This window comes from Natator depressus, chromosome 5 (genome assembly GCF_965152275.1).
Source record: "Natator depressus isolate rNatDep1 chromosome 5, rNatDep2.hap1, whole genome shotgun sequence".
Taxonomy (NCBI): Eukaryota; Metazoa; Chordata; order Testudines; family Cheloniidae; genus Natator; species Natator depressus.
The window spans coordinates 20,153,016-20,169,172 of record NC_134238.1 but is presented as its reverse complement, the minus strand read 5'-3'; positions in this window follow the sequence as shown (position 1 = coordinate 20,169,172).

Sequence of the window (16,157 nt, the reverse complement as noted above, 5' to 3'; positions counted from 1 at the left end):
CCACCGGACCAGGGGGATGAGGTGGACGAGGCTTTCTTCTGGCATCTCGCAGAAGTTACTAGATTGCACGCCCTGGTTCTCATGGGAGACTTCAATCACCCTGATATCTGCTGGGAGAGCAATACAGTGGTGCACAGACAATCCAGGAAGTTTTTGGAAACTGTAGGGGACAATTTCCTGGTGCAAGTGCTGGAGGAACCAACTAAGGGCAGAGCTCTTCTTGACCTGCTGCTCACAAACCGGGAAGAATTAGTAGGGGAAGCTAAAGTAGATGGGAACCTCGGAGGCAGTGACCATGAGATGGTCGAGTTCAGGATCCTGACACAAGGAAGAAAGGAAGGCAGCAGAATACGGACCCTGGACTTCAGAAAAGCAGACTTTGACTCCCTCAGGGAACTGATGGGCAAGATCCCCTGGGAGAATAACATGGGGGGAAAGGAGTCCAGGAGAGCTGGCTGTATTTTAAAGAATCTTTATTGAGGTTACAGGGACAAACCATCCCGATGTGTAGAAAGAATAGTAAATATGGCAGGCGACCAGCTTGGCTTAACAGTGAAATCCTTGTTGATCTTAAATACAAAAAAGAAGCTTACAAGAAGTGGAAGATTGGACAAATGACCAGGGATGAGTATAAAAATATTGCTCGGGGATGCAGGAGTGAAATCAGGAAGGCCAAATCACACCTGGAGTTGCAGCTAGCAAGAGATGTTAAGAGTAACAAGAAGGGTTTCTTCAGGTATGTTAGCAACAAGAAGAAAGTCAAGGAAAGTGTGGGCCCCTTACTGAATGAGGGAGGCAACCTAGTGACAGAGGATGTGGAAAAAGCTAATGTACTCAATGCTTTTTTTGCCTCTGTCTTCACGAACAAGGTCAGCTCCCAGACTACTGCACTGGGCAGCACAGCATGGGGAGGAGGTGACCAGGCCTCTGTGGAGAAAGAAGTGGTTCGGGACTATTTAGAAAAGCTGGATGTGCACAAGTCCATGGGGCTGGATGCGTTGCATCCGAGAGTGCTAAAGGAGTTGGCAGATGTGATTGCAGAGCCATTGGCCATTATCTTTGAAAACTCATGGCGATCGGGGGAAGTCCCAAACGACTGGAAAAAGGCTAATGTAGTGCCCATCTTTAAAAAAGGGAAGAAGGAGGATCCTGGGAACTACAGGCCAGTCAGCCTCACCTCAGTCCCTGGAAAAATCATGGAGCAGGTCCTCAAGGAATCAATTCTGAAGCACTTAGACGAGAGGAAAGTGATCAGGAACAGTCAGCATGGATTCACCAAGGGCAAGTCATGCCTGACTAATCTAATTGCCTTCTATGATGAGATAACTGGTTCTGTGGATGAAGGGAAAGCAGTGGACGTGTTGTTCCTTGACTTTAGCAAAGCTTTTGACACGGTCTCCCACAGTATTCTTGCCAGCAAGTTAAAGAAGTATGGGCTGGATGAATGGACTATAAGGTGGATAGAAAGCTGGCTAGATTGTCGGGCTCAATGGGTAGTGATCAATGGCTCCATGTCTAGTTGGCAGCCGGTATCAAGTGGAGTGCCCCAAGGGTCGGTCCTGGGGCCGGTTTTGTTCAATATCATCATTAATGATCTGGAGGATGGTGTGGATTGCACACTCAGCAAGTTTGCAGATGACACTAAACTGGGAGGAGAGATAGATATGCTGGAGGGTAGGGATAGGATACAGAGGGACCTAGACAAATTAGAGGATTGGGCCAAAAGAAATCTGATGAGGTTCAACAAAGACAGAGTCCTGCACTTAGGACGGAAGAATCCCATGCACCGCTACAGACTAGGGACCGAATGGCTCGGCAGCAGTTCTGCAGAAAAGGACCTAGGGGTTACAGTGGACGAGAAGCTGGATATGAGTCAACAGTGTGCCCTTGTTGCCAAGAAGGCCAATGGCATTTTGGGATGTATAAGTAGGGGCATTGCCAGCAGATCGAGGGACGTGATCGTTCCCCTCTATTCGACACTGGTGAGGCCTCATCTGGAGTACTGTGTCCAGTTTTGGGCCCCACACTACAAGAAGGATGTGGAAAAATTGGAAAGAGTCCAGCGGAGGGCAACAAAAATGATTCGGGGACTGGAACACATGAGTTATGAGGAGAGGCTGAGGGAACTGGGGCTGTTTAGTCTTCAGAAGAGAAGAATGAGGGGGGATTTGATAGCTTCTTTCAACTACCTGAAAGGGGGTTCCAAAGAGGATGACTCTAGACTGTTCTCAGTGGTAGCAGATGACAGAACAAGGAGTAATGGTCTCAAGTTGCAGTGGGGGAGATTTACGTTGGATATTAGGAAAAACTTTTTCACTAGGAGGGTGGTGAAACACTGGAATGCGTTACCTAGGGAGGTGGTGGAATCTCCTTTCTTAGAAGTTTTTAAGGTCAGGCTTGACAAAGCCCTGGCTGGGATGATTTAGTTGGGGATCGGTCCTGCTTTGAGCAGGGGGTTGGACTAGATACCTCCTGAGGTCCTTTCCAACCCTGATATTCTATGATTCTGTTTCTTTTTAACACTAATTTTACTGCTTGTGAAAAGTGCCTGAGTGGCAACACTGGAAACTAAAGTCATCCACAGGACAGGTACAGCACACAGAGGAGTGCAAGTTCCACCGAACTCTCCCCTGCCCCTCAACATACAACACAAGAACAGACCATGAGCCCATCAAGTCTTGTCTCTAGCAGTGGTATGTAACTGATACTTCAGCTGAAGGTGCAGTCCCTTCTGCTACCTGACTCCCTCATTTCAATAATACACCCACCCAAATTATGCAGTGACTTTACAAAGAAAGAGCAATTCCCAACCCCCAGTCAACCACATGGTAATTAGGGTGAAGCTGAAAGCACAAGGTCTGATATTGTACTTCTACACTGATATGGTGTCACCCCCTCTAGGAGGAAAGGGTAGTTGAAATCTCCATGCCCATCGAAAGCTTAGACTTTCTACTGATTCTGCCAACAAACGTTTTAACTGGTGCAAGGTCTGAGGGTGTTTTTTTTGTTCTATACAGCGATTGAGATATTTTTTTCTTCCATAAGGAGGATTATGCTCACTATTGATTAGTCCAAATTTTGGAAGTGACTGAAATACTTTCAGACAGGACTCTAAGGCATCCCACATCTGTATGTATACTCAACTCACATTACTGCTAATGTTGTATATGTAAGTAAACAAGAGACTAGATCCCAGCCATAAAGTTGAATAAAATGCAAAGCTCTTATGTGCTTGAAAAAACAGATGTACGCACATCTTAGGAGAGAGAGAGAGAGTATGACTGAGTGAATGGGGTGGTTAAATGTTTAACATTCATGTGATGAGTTACAAATTAGGTAAATCACAGGATTATTCAATGACCTTTCAGAATATGGCTCATATCCAGCCATTATCAAAAAGAAGAAAAAATGGATGGATTAAATGACTGTAGAAGGTTCTAACTGTAATGTGATTTATGGTCTAAGCACATTGCCCAGCAAAAAACAAAAAAAAAGGTTAAACTCAATTCTACACTGCTTTCCCCATTCAGTCGTATTCCTCTGTCTAAGGTATAATAGTTACTAAGGCCATATTGAACCATAAGGGGGAGATTTTTCCAAGGCACAATGGGCAATTCTTGATTTTTCAAAGGGATCTCTGGGATCTCTTCTTAAATGCACGGGACATGATTTTAAGGTGCAGTGGTTTTGCGGAAGGCCATTTTGGAGAGTTGCCAAGGAAGCAAGAACAAGGGGAAACTAGAAGTAGCTATTTTTCTGGGACATATTTATCTTCTGCTGCTGTGTTGATGGGCCTAAACAAGGAGCTGCAGGGGGCATGCCAGCCAACAAAGGTGGGAGTGAAGACACAGGTCTGAGGATTGGGGGAATAAAGAGGATGGGGCAGAGGGAGAAGCTCCAGAGACAGTGAAGACAAGCTGTTGCAGCATGGAAGTGATGCAACCATTTGCTCCATGAGCTGCTCCTGACTCAGCACTGAACCGGCACATCAAGGATGAAAAAATCTGGGGTTCACACAATTTTTGAGCCTGTTGCACTTAGTGAGGCCTTGTAATAACCAGATAACAACTTTCAGAGTAACAGCCGTGTTAGTCTGTATTCGCAAAAAGAAAAGGAGTACTTGTGGCACCTTAGAGACTAACCAATTTATTTGAGCATAAGCTTTCGTGAGCTACAGCTCACTTCATCGGATGCATACTGTGGAAAGTGTAGCAGATCTTTTTATACACACAAAGCATGAAAAAATACCTCCCCCCACCCCAGTCTCCAGCTGGTAATAGCTTATCTAAAGTGACCACTCTCCTTACAATGTGTATGATAATCAAGGTGGGCCATTTCCAGCACAAATCCAGGGTTTAACAAGAATGTCTGAGGAGGGGGGCGGGGGGATAGGAAAAAACAAGGGGAAATAGGTTACCTTGCATAATGACTTAGCCACTCCCAGTCTCTATTCAAGAAAAAGGACACTAAACTTTCTAAACTACTACATGCCACAAGGGGCCACAGCCATGGTTCCCTCAACCCACCCAGCAATATTGTTAACCTATCCAACTATACTCTCAGCCCAGCAGAAGCAGCTGTCCTATCTCGGGGCCTCTTCTTCTGCCCCTCCACCCCCACGAATATGATACAGTTCTGTGGTGACCTAGAATCCTATTTTCGACGTCTCCAACTCGAGGAATATTTCCAACATACCTCTGAACAACATACTAATCCACAGAGACCTCCCTACCAACACTACAAAAAGAAGGATTCTAGGTGGACTCCTCCTGAAGGTCGAAACAGCAGACTGGACTTCTACATAGAGTGCTTCTGCCGACGTGCACGGGCTGAAATTGTGGAAAAGCAGCATCACTTGCCCCATAACCTCAGCCGTGCAGAACACAATGCCATCCACAGCCTCAGAAACAACTCTGACATCGTAATCAAAAAGGCTGACAAAGGAGGTGCTGTTGTCATCATGAATAGGTCGGAATATGAACAAGAGGCTGCTCGGCAGCTCTCCAACACCACTTTCTACAAGCCATTACCCTCTGATCCCACTGAGAGTTACCAAAAGAAACTACAGCATTTGCTCAAGAAACTCCCTGAAAAAGCACAAGATCAAATCCGCACAGACACACCCCGGGAACCCCGACCTGGGATATTCTATCTATTACCCAAGATCCATAAACCTGGAAATCCTGGGCGCCCCATCATCTCAGGCATTGGCACCCTGACAGCAGGATTGTCTGGCTATGTAGACTCCCTCCTCAGGCCCTACACTACCAGCACTCCTAGCTACCTTCGAGACACCACTGACTTCCTGAGGAAACTACAATCCATCGGTGATCTTCCTGATAACACCATCCTGGCACTATGGATGTAGAAGCCCTCTACACCAACATTCCACACAAAGATGGACTACAAGCCGTCAAGAACACTATCCCCGATAATGTCACGGCTAACCTGGTGGCTGAACTTTGTGACTTTGTCCTTACCCATAACTATTTTACATTTGGGGACAATGTATACCTTCAGATCAGCGGCATTGCTATGGGTACCCACATGGCCCCACAGTATGCCAACATTTTTATGGCTGACTTAGAACAACGCTTCCTCAGCTCTCGTCCCCTAACGCCCCTACTCTACTTGTGCTACACTGATGACCTCTTCATCATCTGAACCCATGGAAAAGAAGCCCTTGAGGAATTCCACCATGATTTCAACAGTTTCCATCCCACCATCAACCTCAGCCTGGTCCAGTCCACACAAGAGATCCACTTCCTGGACACTACAGTGCTAATAAACAATGATCACATAAACACCACCCTATACCGGAAACCTACTGACCGCTATTCCTACCTACGTGCCTCCAGCTTTCACCCTGACCACACCACACGATCCATCATCTACAGTCAAGCTCTGCGATACAACCGCATTTGCTCCAACCCCTCAGACAGAGACAAACACCTACAAGATCTCGATCAAGCATTCTTACAACTACAATACCCACCTGCGGAAGTGAAGAAACAGACTGATAGAGCCAGAAGAGTTCCCAGAAGTCACTTACTACAGGACAGGCCTAACAAAGAAAATAACAGAACGCCACTAGCCGTCACCTTCAGCCCCCAACTAAAACCCCTCCAACGCATTACTAAGGATCTACAACCTATCCTGAAGGATGACCCAACACTCTCACAAATCTTGGGAGACAGGCCAGTCCTTGCCTACAGACAGCCCCCCAACCTGAAGCAAATACTCACCAGCAACCACATACCACACAACAGAACCACTAACCCAGGAACCTATCCTTGCAACAAAGCCCGTTGCCAACTGTGCCCACATATCTATTCAGGGGACACCATCACAAGGCCTAATAACATCAGCCACACTATCAGAGGCTCGTTCACCTGCACATCCACCAATGTGATATATGCCATCATGTGCCAGCAATGCCCTCTGCCATGTACATTGGTCAAATTGAACAGTCTCTATGTAAAAGAATAAATGGACACAAATCAGATGTCAAGAATTATAACATTCATAAACCAGTCGGAGAACACTTCAATCTCTCTGGTTACTTGATTACAGACCTAAAGGTCGCAATATTACCACAAAAAGACTTCAAAAACAGACTCCAACGAGAGAGTGCTGAATTGGAATTAATTTGCAAACTGGATACAATTAACTTGGGCTTGAATAGAGACTGGGAGTGGCTAAGTCATTATGCAAGGTAACCTATTTCCCCTTGTTTTTTCCTACCCCCCCCCCCCCACCCCTCCTCAGACGTTCTTGTTAAACCCTGGATTTGTGCTGGAAATGGCCCACCTTGATTATAATACACATTGTAAGGAGAGTGGTCACTTTAGATAAGCTATTACCAGCAGGAGAGTGGGTTTGTGTGTGTGTGGGGGGGAGGTGAGAAAACCTGGATTTGTGCTGGAAATGGCCCAACTTGATTATCATACACATTGTAAAGAGAGTGATCACTTTAGATAAGCTATTACCAGCAGGAGAGTGGGGTGGGGGGAGGTATTTTTTCATGCTGTGTGTGTATAAAAAGATCTTCTACACTTTCCACAGTATACATCCGAAGAAGTGAGCTGTAGCTCACGAAAGCTTATGCTCAAATAAATTGGTTAGTCTCTAAGGTGCCACAAGTACTCCTTTTCTTTTTGCAGATAACAACTGTGAAAAAACGGGATGGGGGTGGGGGATAATAGGCGCCTATATAAGAAAAAGTCCCAAAAAACGGGACTGTCCCTATAAAAATGGGACATCTGGTCATCCTACTTGTAGAGAACAATGCAAAGGCCTTTTCAAATCTGGGAGCCCAGAGTAAGACATACCAATCCATATAAATATACGTGGCCTTGATTTTCAGAGGTGTTGAGGGCCCAAGTCACAGAAATATTTCAAGTGTATTGAACAAAATTGCAGACAGAAGCCAATGGGAGATCAGGTGCTTGGCCCCTTTGGAAAACAGGCCACTTTTATTTGGATGCCTACAGTGGTCTTGGGACATCCACATTTGAAATTTTTTTGACTTGAATATCTATAACCCAAACACTTTTCAGTCATTTCACTCACTGCTAATGCCATGACTGGGTAGGAGGGTACTAACTGGCCAGAACATCCTAATCAAAAGACCCTACACATAATCAATGGCATAAAACTCACTACCTTGGAAGAATGAAGAGTTAAATCTGGCCTGCTGGGAATTAAACCTGTGGTTGCACAGGACACATAAAGCCTCAGTTCAGCAAAGCAGTTAAGCATGTGCTTAAATTCAAGCATTTGCTTAATTCTGTCCTTATTCAGCAAAGCACTTATGCATGAGTTTAAAGTTAAACACTTATGCTTAAGTCTTTTGCTGAACCAGGGCCTACAGCAAGAAGGCCTGCGTAGTCTATTCTCCTGACAGTGTGTGTATAATGCATGTGCATATACATTAACAGTATTTTTTTAGATGCCCACCTTGAGAGAAAAATAAGCCAAATGAATACATTCAGCTTCCATTCCATTAGTTCAGAAAAGCAATAAAACCCACAACTGAGTTAAATATTACTAACAATGTGAAAGACAAAAAGTCCTATCAGAGGTTTTGAACCACTGCGTATCTTTTTTCTCTCTGCTGTTGTTCAATGTGCAAGCACGAGACAACCCACCGCAAGCATGAAATTAGAAATATTGAGGGCTATTCAACTCTGTGGATTTTCACAGTGGTTGAACACAAAGTTCTCCAGCCCAGGTGTTTCTGTAATTGTAATACACTTTGAAAATTAACAGTGTTCAGTAGCCCACAAACTCACACTGCTTTCTCCATGGTGTGCTGGTTTAGCATTAGCTGTGATATAGAACAGGTGAGGATTCTTGCTGGCTTCATATTGCCTGAATATTTTCAATTCCCTTAATGCTGGCTGGGCTGCTTTGTTTATCGAGATGAGTTTCTTTCCTTCTGTGTTTATACAGTGAAATATCTTTATAGTAAAGGAGAAAAATGGGTTTATAAGGTTGAGGAAGAATGGTCTTGTTTTTAAGGCACTGACTGGCTTGGGGGACTTGCTGGCTTTAATTTGCAGCTCTCCCACAGACTACCTATAGCCAATTCCGTTACTCTCTCTGTGTTCCCACTATAAAATGGGGAATGATTTATAAAATAGGGGACGTCTGTCTCTCTTGTTCATTTAGATTTTAAGTTTTTCAGGACAAGGCCTGAGTTTTACTCTGTGTTTGTACAGAGCCCGGCAAAATGTGGCCCTGATATTGGCTGGAGCCTTCAGGCATGACCATACCACAAAAAAAGAAAATAAAAAGGAATAGTAGTAATAATAAGGCTAGCCCTGCAACTGGGAGTCTCCCATATGGTGTGTTGGTGGTTTCCTAAAAGGACATGGTCGCAGGCTATGAGAACAAGAAGACAGGATTGGAAGGGACCACGATAAAGTTTCTCTAACCATAAACAATCTGATCTTGTTATTGAAGTCAGTGGGTGTCAATGAGCAGGATGAGGTCCAGAACATTTTATCTCTAGGTGTCTCTGTGTTTATCCCAGGGATGAGCAAATTAGCTCTGGTAAAACACAAACCAATGTGTTCCTTTGCACAAAATCTGGACTAAACCTTTTTTTGAGGTTCTGAAACACTGTGATAACTTTGTTCCCTGTTATTTTTAATTTTCACTCACCTCTTGGTTCCAACCAGGATTGGAAGCGTCAGGCAGCAGAGACAATCCCCAGGCAACTGACGAGTGCAGCTGGCTTGTAGTAGGCTGCCTGATTGGTTGGAAAAGTCAGCAGACCAGCTCTTAAACCCAGCAACAGTAGCAGTTCAATGGCTGCTCAAAGCATTCACCCAAGCTGGGATAGCTCCTCCTTATTCCAGCCTCACCTCACTCCAGGTAACCCAGTACTGACTGTTGGCCCCAATTCGTGACCTCTGACTTCGGCGCAGCCCCCTGGCTCAGGCACCTTGCCTCTGACTCCAGCTCTGAGCCTAGGCTCTGATTCCTGGCTTCCAATTCCTGCTCCAACCACTAGGCACAACTGCTGATGTCCCAGTCAGGTGACAGCAAGCACAAATGCCAGGTTACCATGAGAGATGCTGATCTCCTGGTGCTATCCTCCCAGAAAAACTGACAGCAGAGATTGCTGAAGTCTCCTGGGAGCCTGTTCTCACAATATTTGCAGCCCAGGTTTGGAAAGACAACAAATTTGATAATCCATGTGAGGCTGGGAGAAGGAACTGAAGCTTTGGTTGCCTTTCTGATCTCAGTTGTTTGAGGCCCATCACTAAAGAGTTACATGGCCTTTTTCACTAGCAGCTTTGGAGACATTTAAGCAAACACAGATTCATATCTGAAGGACAGCAAGGGCTTAGGCGATTGCTGGATAAGGGGCTGGAGGGTGCAGAGCAAGGGCAGCAAGAAACACTAATACTAAATAAAAGTGCTGAACCATGTAGAAATATAAAAAGCAAAGGTAAAAATCTTTCAGTGAGAAAAAAGTCTCTCCTCTCCTCCATCTTTCCAAGGAAGGTCTGAAAACACTCCAACAACACGAGCTGGTTAGTACTGCATAGGACTGCAGGAAGGAATCATCATAGATCCATAAAGGTTAAGGTCAGATGGGACCAGTGATGGCTTGAGGTTTCTGAACCAATTTAGATGATTTTACCGCATTGGATCCACTTTTGGCCCTATTGCATGAGGTAGAAAACCCTGTAAGGCTGCGCGTGGCAGAGAAAAGGGGTTGATGAAGATTTATTGTCATGGTTTCCCCATCTCCAAGCAGCTCCCGTGTTGTGGGAAGCATCACAGAACCAGCTGGTGACAGTTACTTGGAAGGGGGAGGTGGAAGCCAGATCCATGACCTTCAGTGGATTTCCACAGCACAGGAAGCCATGGGATCTTTTCTGCTGAGTAAGGCTCAGCTGCTAGAATTCAGAAAGGTCAGTGCCCTGTTCAGTAATAGCAAACAGCTTGTCCTTCAGCTCCCGTCATAAAGTTTCCTTCAAGACATTACTTAAACTAATGTTAATGAATGCAAAATTGTGTTGGATTTCATATTGTTTTACTGGTGGCAATTAAAGAATTATTTGAATATCCACTACCTTAGACATAATAATGGGATGATAGTTTCACACTAGCATATTATTGAAAAGTACAGCCCATATTTTTCAAACAGTCAGTTCCTCAGACTAATTTTATGTGGCCCAAAATGAAGATTCTGACTACCGGATAAAACCAGAGAAACGTTAATAGACCTCCTCTAAATTACTAATAATACCTTCATTGAGAACTAACTGCAGCCATGTTACTACAAGGGGAGGGAAAATCACAATGGTTATCTTTAAGAAATCCCTGGAACATCTTCTTCATAATTAATAAATGAAAAATGTTACTGCAGCTAATCAATAAAATTGTTAGAGAGAATTGATCGGATGGGGAACTCTTTTTGTGGGTACAATTTTTCACCTATTCAGAACAAAAGACTCCCTAGGGTGCCATGAAACTGATAGACACTTAAGAGTCTGACCCAAAAGGGGAAAGGGAAAAAAAATTGAGAGACAATTAATTAAAACCTTGGAGAGTGACGTCTGCTTTGAGTTTTGCAGAAAGGAAGCAGACTCAGGTGTGGAGATTGTTAATATGCTGCTCTTGTGGGTCAGTGTGAAATGACAGCGGATAGCAAGCACTGGGAGGTACTGGACCACTACTTCCCTTTCTGTTTTGTCCTGTGCTTTCACTAGACCAAGGGGGGTGGGGAGTGGAGGAGAGAAGGGGAAAGCAAATCTAACCCTGGTGTAACTCCACTGAGTTCACTGATGATTTCAGTGCTCTACCTCAGGGATCAGTTTGGCTCAATGTGGCCTCTGGTATTGCCATGAGAAAGAAATGGATACATCTGATTTATTGTGATCTGGCACCTGGTTGCTTACACTGATGGTTAAGAGCTAGTTTATTCTATAATATTGGAAGCATGGACGCGATATTGCAAGCTGATCTGCAAAAGCAGACACCTGCACAAAAGTGGAATCTACCTGACTTCACTGGGGCTTAGCACAAATGGAAGCCCATGCACTGCTATGTGGCTGCAAAGTTCCATCTGCCTGGATCAGCTAGCAGGACTGAGATCTGCCACCAGGTTAGGAAACAATTTACCATTGTTATGTATACGCATCTAGAGACTCCTTTAGAGATCCAAACCCCACTGTGCTAGGCCCAGTACATAGTAAGAGAGAGGCCCTGCCCAAAGGGCTTACAGTCAAAATAGGCACAGCAGACCAAGGACAGAAGACCAGAAGTGGTAACATTAACTACAACTTAACTTTAACTATCACTGTGCTGTTGCCAGATTCCGCAACATGAATACATTTGGCATGTAGACAAAGCCTTACAAATGTTTTGCATACAACTTGCAAAAAGGATTGTGGGGTTGTATTGTTAAAATGTACCTGCTTTTAAATAAGCACAGATATCTGAGGCAGGACTAATGCCTTTTACCTCATTTCAAACCCACTTGAATATTGTGGGTTCAAAAGTTCAGCATGCTCTCACTCCTGTGCCACCGAGTGTGTGTTCTGCTTAGATAAGGGTGTGAAAGAAAGGCTCACAGAGAGGAGAGCCATTGAAATGGGAAGAGTGAAGGGGGGGGGGGAGGTTGAATGTTTGGAGGGGGGGTTTGTAAAAACTTTTTAAAAAAACAATAGTTTTAATTTTGTTTGAAACTTTTCACATTTACTTCATTTTTTAAACAAAACAGTTATAAAACATTTTTTAAACATGTGAAAATTTTATTCTCATTATGAAAGATTTCATTTTGAATTTTTGTGGGGGTTTTCCCCTCTCCTTTCACTTTTTTAGCCTTTCCTCCCTTTTTGGTGTGGGGGAGTAAAACAAGTAAGAAAAAGCTAGAAAAATCCCCCCCCGCCCACACTCTCTTTCCACCATTTCAAAGACAAAAATTCAAAACAAACTTAAAAAAAAATCTTGTGAATTTCATTGAAAAGTATTGACAATGGGGCAATTTTTCTAGGGAAAAAATATATCAAACCCCCATTTTTTATTGAAAAAGCTTTTAATTCAAAATTTTGAGCAGCTCTAATGAGTGCTTAGTTCATGGCAAGCAGGGCATGAGTCTACTCTGCATTAGTCTGCTGCTCACTAAGTGTCTGTGTGGACTGGCTGCCATGCGCTAACAGTTCCCTAGTGCGCTTTGACCTACTTCCCTTTCAGAGTGAGGGAAAGTAGATCAAAAAACACTAGGGAACTTTTAGTGTGCATTAGCAGGGTCCATATGGCCACAGCCCAGGACAGGCTAGTGGGGGGTAGATTTACACCCCAGCTTGCCGTGACCTAATTGTTCATGTAGACAAGCCCTGAGTGTGGCTTCCCGGGGTGTGGGACAGACAAGGGGAGCAGTGCGGTGCAGGGTGTGCTGTTCTTTGTATTAAAGCATGAGAGTTTGTATTCAACAGATATTATTTTTATTCCAACAGAACAGAAACTGGGGCTGCCATGGTTGGATCTGCCCCTTGCATTCCAGGCCCCCGGCCTTCGAAAATGGAGCCTTGCACAATGACAGCTAATCCACACACCAGGCAGAGGAAAAAAGCAGTGGGGAGTGGGTGTGACAGTTTTCATTACAGATACATAACTTCTTAAATATTACCCATGTGTACATTTCACAATCATTATAATGACTAGTGGGCTTTGGGCTCTTGGTAGAGACCTCACATGCCAGCCTTTGGTGAATTATTGGGCATATACTTCACCCAGGGGATCCCTGTAAAACTTTGCACCCTCTGCAAGCAGGCACAAAGAGGTTCCTGGGTCACAGTGGGGAAAGCTGCCTCTTGGATCTGCTCTGACTCCACCCCAGTTTCAAATGAGTTGCCTGTGGATAAAGTGCAGGCAGCTCCTTAAACCCCTTCAGCTCCAGAGAACCTACCTACTAGAACCTAAGTGGTTCCCCAGCTCCCTGCAATGCTGGCCCTCTCCCATCCACCATAACCCTAAACCTGGGCGGGGGAGGGGAGGAGTTCTTTCACTGGCCTCTAGGGGATTGAGTCGTATTAGCAAAAAAGGAAACCTGAGATTAAAGTAGATTGAGGGTGGGCTAGGGCGTGTACCCGTGAACCCCGAAAGTCCTGGGGGCATCCAAAGGCTTTACACAGTCAGGGGTTTGGATAACCAGAAGCTCCAACCCTGAAAAGTACAGAAGCAAAGATGTTGTGGAGATTCTAAGTGTCACAGGAGTGAAGCTTCTGCACTCAGGATAGGGCAGGATAGTAGAGAAGGATGGTGGGGGAACAGCAGCTGGGAAGGAAAGCGAGTCGGAAGAGGCAGGATGTGCAGTGTTACCCTGCAGCTGGATGATGGATGTCCCTAGAGCAGGCATCCCCGGGGGCAGCAATGCACAACTCTACCTCTTCCTGTTCCCCCAACCTGCCCAGGTTCTAGCTTGCCCCCTCCAGCTCTCAAATGCTCCGTTACCATACTATTCACTCTCCCTCCTCCACAGCTCCACTGAGGTGCTCCTTCATATACACATAGCCCCAGGAGAAATAACCAACTTCTGATTGACTGGAATTTAGTTATTTGGGGTTTACCTGCACTTGAATGAGATCTGGCTATCAGGATTATGGATAAAAGCTCAAGGGTCTTTCAGAGCCACTGGATATCACAATAAGCAGGGAGGAGAAAGCAGGCATTGCATCCTCCATACGCATACTGACCCTTCAGAGGAAAAGCATTCTGAATCCTAGGGTATGTCTACACTACGGAATAAGGTCGAATTTATAGAAGTCGGTTTTTTAGAAATCGGTTTTATATATTCGAGTGTGTGTGTCCCCACAGAAGTGCATTAAGTGCATTAACTCGGCGGAGTGCTTCCACAGTACCGAGGCTAGAGTTGACTTCCGGAGCGTTGCACTGTGGGTAGCTATCCCACAGTTCCCGCAGTCTCCACTGCCCATTGGAATTCTGGGTTGAGATCCCAATGCCTGATGGGGCTGAAACATTGTCGCGGGTGGTTCTGGGTACATATCGTCAGTCCCCCCTTCCCTCCCTCCCTCCGTGAAAGCAAGGGCAGACAATTGTTTCGCGCCTTTTTTCCTGAGTTACCTGTGCGGACGCCATACCACCGCAAGCATGGAGCCCGCTCAGGTAACCGTCACCGTATGTCTCCTGGGTGCTGGCAGACGCGGCACGGCATTGCTACACAGTAGCAGCAACCCATTGCCTTGTGGCAGCAGACGGTACAATACGACTGGTAGCCGTCCTCGTCATGTCCGAGGTACTCCTGGTCGCCTGTGTGAGGTCGATCAGGAGCGCCTGGGCAGACATGGGCTCAGGGACTAAATTTTTAGTGACTTGACCAGGTCATTCTCTTTAGTCCGGCAGTCAGTCCTATTGAACCGTCTTATGGTGAGCAGGCAGGCAATATGTCCTTCTGCACCGTCTGCTGCCAGCCAAAGATGTAAAAGATAGATGGAGTGGATCAAAACAAGAAATAGACCAGATTTGTTTTGTACTCATTTGCCTCCTCCCCTGTCTAGGGGACTCATTCCTCTAGGTCACACTGCAGTCACTCACAGAGAAGGTGCAGCGAGGTAGATCTAGCCATGTATCAATCAGAGGCCAAGCTAACCTCCTTGTTCCAATAAGAACAATAACTTAGGTGCACCATTTCTTATTGGAACCCTCCGTGAAGTCAACCCTGTAAGCCGTGTCCTCAGTCGCCCCTCCCTGCGTCAGAGCAACGGCAAACAATCGTGCATCTGAGTTGAGAGTGCTGTCCAGAGCAGCCCAATGGAGCACTCTGATTGGGCTAAAACATTGTCGCGGGTGGTTCTGGGTACATATTGTCCGGCCCCCGTTCCCTCCCTCCCTCTGTGAAGGCAAGGGCAGACAATCGTTTCGCGCCTTTTTTCCTGAGTTACCTGTGCGGACGCCATACCACCGCAAGCATGGAGCCAGCTCAGGTAACTGTCACCGTATGTCTCCTGGGTGCTGGCAGATGCGGTACGGCATTGCTACACAGTAGCAGCAACCCATTGCCTTCTGGCAGCAGACGGTGCAGTATGACTGATAGCCGTCCTCGTCATGTCCGAGGTGCTCCTGGCCACGTCGGCTGGGAGCGCCTGGGCAGACATGGGCGCAGGGACTAAATTTTTGGTGACTTGACCAGGTCATTCTCTTTAGTCCTGCAGTCAGTCGTATTGAACCGTCTAATGGTGAGCAGGCAGGCAATACAGATTGCTAGCAGTCGTATTGTACCATCTTCTGCCGGGCAGGCAAGAGATGACGATGGCTAGCAATCGTATTGTACCATCTTCTGCCGGGCAGGCAAGAGATGACGATGGCTAGCAATCGTATTGTACCATCTTCTGCCGGGCAGGCAAGAGATGACGATGGCTAGCAATCGTATTGTACCATCTTCTGCCGGGCAGGCAAGAGATGACGATGGCTAGCAATCGTACTGTGCCATCTTCTGCCAGGCAGGCAAGAGATGAGGATGGCTAGCAGTCGTACTGTACCATCTTCTACCGAGCAGCCATGAGATGTGGATGGCTTGCAGTCCTTCTGCACCGTCTGCTGCCAGCCAAAGATGTAAAAGATAGATGGAGTGGATCAAAACAAGAAATAGACCAGATTTGTTTTGTACTCATTTG